Consider the following 4,514-nt stretch of genomic DNA (forward strand, 5'->3'; position numbering starts at 1 on the left):
TCCTCTTGCAGGTGGGGACCTGGGATAACCCTCTTCTCCTCCCACTCCTTCCCTTCAGGTGGGGACCTGGGATAACCCTCTTCTCCCCCAACTTCTTCCCTTGCAGGTGGGGACCTGGGTTAACCTCTTTTCCTCCTACCCTTTCCCTTGCAGGTAGGAACCTGGGATAACCATCTTCTTCCCCCACCCCTCCTCTTGCAGGTGGGGACCTGGGATAACCATCTTCTCCCTTCACCCCTCCTCTTGGAGGTGGAGACCGAGGTCCCAAGAGCAAGAGTCAGTTTCATCCTGGTTCCATTTTTTTCATACAGGTAAAATCAGGAAAGAGGACTTGAAGTACAAGAGAAAAACAAAAACAAAATATGGGGTAGTAAAATGAGTGAGAAGTGGGAGAGACCATTCCTTCCTCCCTTTATCTTGTGGATAGGGTAGGATTTAAATAGTGGATATGTTTTTGTTAGTGATTTGTTATAATTGTTGTTGCTTGTTTGTTTGATTGGTTTTTAATGCCCAAGATCCAGGCAACAAGTAGAATGATGCAGTTAAGCTGATTGTAGGGATGGGATTAGGCTAGGGAAACACTGGGTCATTTTTTAAAAGTTATAATTGACTTAAAACATTATATTAGTTTCAGGTGTACAGCATAATGATTTGTTATTTGTAAATATTGCAAAATGATCATCACCATAAATCTAGTTAACATCCATCACCACACATAGTTACAAATTGTTTTCTTGTGTTAAGAATTTTAAGATCTACTCTCTTAGAAACTTACAGATACATAGTACATAACTATAGTCACAATAACTGTCACCATAATGCTGTACATTAAATCCCCATGACTTATTTCTTTCATAACTGAAAGTTTGTACCTTTTGACCTCCTTCACCCATTTGTCCACCCACCACCCCCCATCTGTGGCAACCATTAATCTGTTCTCTGTATCTATGAGTTTGGTTTTTGTTTGTTTCGATTTCACATATAAGTGAGATTGTATGGTATTTTTCTTTCTCTGTCTGATTTATTTTACTTAGCATAATGCCCTCAAGGTCGACCCATGTTGTTGCAAATGGTAAGATTCCCTTCTTTTTTGTGGCTCAATAATAGTCCATTGTGTATATATATCACTTCTTTATCCATTCATCCATCAATTAACATTATTTCCATGTCGTGGCCATTGTAAACAATGCTGCAAGGAAAATGGGATGCAGATATCTTTTCAAGTTAGTATTTTCATTTCCTTTGGGTAAATACACAGTAGTGGAATTACTGGATCATCTGGCAGTTTTATCTTTAAGTTTTAGAGGAAACTTTGTACCATTTTCCACAGTGGCTGCATCAATTTACATTCCCACCAACAGTGCACAAGGGTTTTCTTTTCTCTACATCTTCACCAACGCTTACTTCTTGCCTTTTTGATAGTAGCCATTCTGACAGGGGAGAGGTGATATATCATTGTGGTTTTGATTTGCATTTACCTGATGACGAGTGAGGTTGAGCATCTCTTCATGTACCGTGGGCCATCTGTATGTCTTGTTGGGAAAAATCTCTGTTCACATCTTCTGGCCATTTCTTAATCAGATTGTTTGCTTTTTTGCTTTTGAGTTGTATAAGTTATTTATTTATTTTAGAGAGAGAGGGAGAACACAAGCTGGGGGGGAGGGGCAGAGGGAGCAGGAGAAGCAGACTCTACGCTGAGCGGGGAGCCCAATGCAGGGCTCCACCTCCGGAGCTGGAGATCATGACCTGAGCTGTAACCAAGAGTCGGACACTCAACCAACTGAGTCACCCAGGTGCCTCTAGTTATTTATATATATTTAAATATTAACTCCTTATTACATGTATGATTTGCAAATATTTGCTCTCATCCAGTAGGTTTCCTTTTCATTTTCTTGACAGTTTCCTTGGATGTGCAGAAGCTTTCTAGTTTGGTGTAGTCCCACTTGTTTAGTTTAGCTTCTGTTGCCTTTGCATTTTGTGCCAAATCCAGCACTCATCACCATGACCGGGGTCAAGGACCTTACCGCCTGTGTTTTCTTCCAGGACTTTTATGGTTTCAGGTCATACATTCATGTCTTTAGTCCATTCTGAGTTGATTTTTGTGTGTGGTGTAAGAAAGTGGTCCAGTCTCATTCTTCTGCACTTGGTTGTCCAGTGTTCCCAGCACCATTTGTTGAAGAGACTGTCCTTTCCCCACTGTGTGTTGTTGGCTCTTTTGTCATTAATTAATTGGCCATATGTGTATGGATTTATTTCTGGACTCTATTCTGTTCCATTGGTCCCTGTGTCTGTTCTATGTCAATGCCATACTGTTTTGACTACATAGCTTTGTAATATAGTTTGAAGTTAGGGAGCATGGTGCCTCCAGCTTTGTTTTTCTTTGTCAAGATTGTTTTGCTTATTCAAGGTCTTTTGTGGTTCCATACAAATTTTAGGATTGTTTGTTTTATTTCTGTAAAAAGTGCTATTGGAATTTTAAAAGAGATTGCATTGAATCTGTAGATCGCTTTGGGTATTGTGGACATTTTAACAGTATTAATTCTTCCAGTACATGAGCATAGATGTCTTTCCATTTATTTGTGTCATCTTCACTTTCTTTCATCAATGTCTTATAGTTTTCAGTGTACAAGTCCTTGGTTAATTTTATTCCTAGGTATTTTATTCTTTTTCATGCAACTGCAAATGGAATTGTTTCTTTAGTTTGTCTTTCTGATAGTTTGTTATTGGTGTATATAAACACAACATATTTTTTGTATGTTGATTTTGTATCTTGCATCTTTACTGAATTCACTTATTAGTTCTAACAGTTGTTCGGTGGAGTCCTTAGGGTTTTCTATATATAATGTCATGTCATTTGCAAATATTGACAGTTTAAATTCTTCCTTTTTTTTTTTTAGATTTTTTAAAAATTTATTTGACAGAGAGAGACACAGTGAGAGAGGGAACACAAGCAGGGGGAGTGGGAGAGGGAGAAGCAGGCTCTCCGCAGAGCAGGGAGCCCGATGCGGGGCTCGATCCCAGGACCCTGGGATCATGACCTGAGCCGAAGGCAGACGCTTAACGACTGAGCCACCCAGGCGCCCCTCTTCCTTTTTTTTTTAAAGATTTTTTAAAATTTATTTGATAGAGCACAAGCAGAAGGAGAGAGAGGGAGAAGCAGGCTCCCCGCTGAGCAAAGACCCCGATGTGGGACTCGATCCCAGGACCCTGGGATCATGACCCAGGCCGAAGGCAGCTGCTTAACCGACTGAGCCACCCAGGTGTCCCAATTTACTTCTTTCTTTTTGATTTGGATGCCTTTTATCTCTTTTTCTTGCCTAATTGCAATAGCTAGGACTTCCAATATTATGCTGAATAAAAGTAGCAAGAGTGGGCATCCTTGTCTTGTTCCTGATCTTAGAGGAAAAGCCCTCACGTTGAGTTGATGTTAGCTGTGGGCTTGTCACATATGGCCTTTCTTATGTTGAGGTATGTTTCCTTGCTACTCCTGTGTTGAAAAATTTTTTTTAAAAGATTTTATTTATTTATTTGACAGAGAGAGACACAGCGAGAGAGGGAACACAAGCAGGGGGAGGGGGAGAGGGAGAAGCAGGCCCCCCGCGGAGCAGGGAGCCCGATGCGGGGCTCGATCCCAGGACCCTAGGATCATGACCTGAGCCGAAGGCAGACGCTTAATGACTGAGCCACCCAGGCGCCCCTGTGTTGAGAATTTTTATTCGCAAATGGTTGTTAAATTTTGTCAAATGCTTCTTCATCTATTGAGATGATCATATAATTTTTATTCTTCATTTTGTTAATGTGGTGTATCACACAGATTGATTTGTGGATGATGAACTACCATGGAATCCTTGGAATAAATCCCACTTGATGGTGGTGTATGACCCTTTTAATGTACTGTTGAATTTGGTTTGCTAATATTTTGTTGAGGATTTTGCTGCTTTTTTAAAAAAAAGTTATTTATTTGACAGACCAAGAGAGACAGCGAGAGAGGGAACACAAACAGGGGGAGTGGGAGAGGGAGAAGCAGGCTCCCTGTTCAGGGAGCTCGATCCCAGGACCCCGGGATCATGACCTGAGCCGAAGGCAGACGCTTAATGACTGAGCCACCCAGACACCCCGAGGATTTTGCTTCTATGTTCATCCTTTTTCATTATTGAAATTGGCTATTTGTATCTTCTCTCTTTTTTCTTGAATAGTTATACCGGGAATATCTCAATTAATTGTTTCAAGGAAAAATTTTTCATTTTTTGCCTTCGTTAATCCTCTCTTGTGCATTTATTTTCTACTTTTATTTATTTCTTTATTCCTTTTACTTTCTTGGAGTTTAATTTGCTCTTTTCCACCTAAATTCTTGAGAGGAATTCTTAGATCATTGGTTTTCAGTGTTTCTTCTTTTGTATGTGTACATTTAAAACCATAGGTTTTCCTTAAGGCATGAGTTTAGCTGCATCTCATGAGTTTTCATATGCTGTATTTTAATTATTCTTTATTTTTAAGTGTATTTTTTCACACAA

This window comes from Phoca vitulina, unplaced genomic scaffold (genome assembly GCF_004348235.1).
Source record: "Phoca vitulina isolate PV1807 unplaced genomic scaffold, GSC_HSeal_1.0 scaffold16, whole genome shotgun sequence".
Lineage (NCBI taxonomy): Eukaryota > Metazoa > Chordata > Mammalia > Carnivora > Phocidae > Phoca > Phoca vitulina.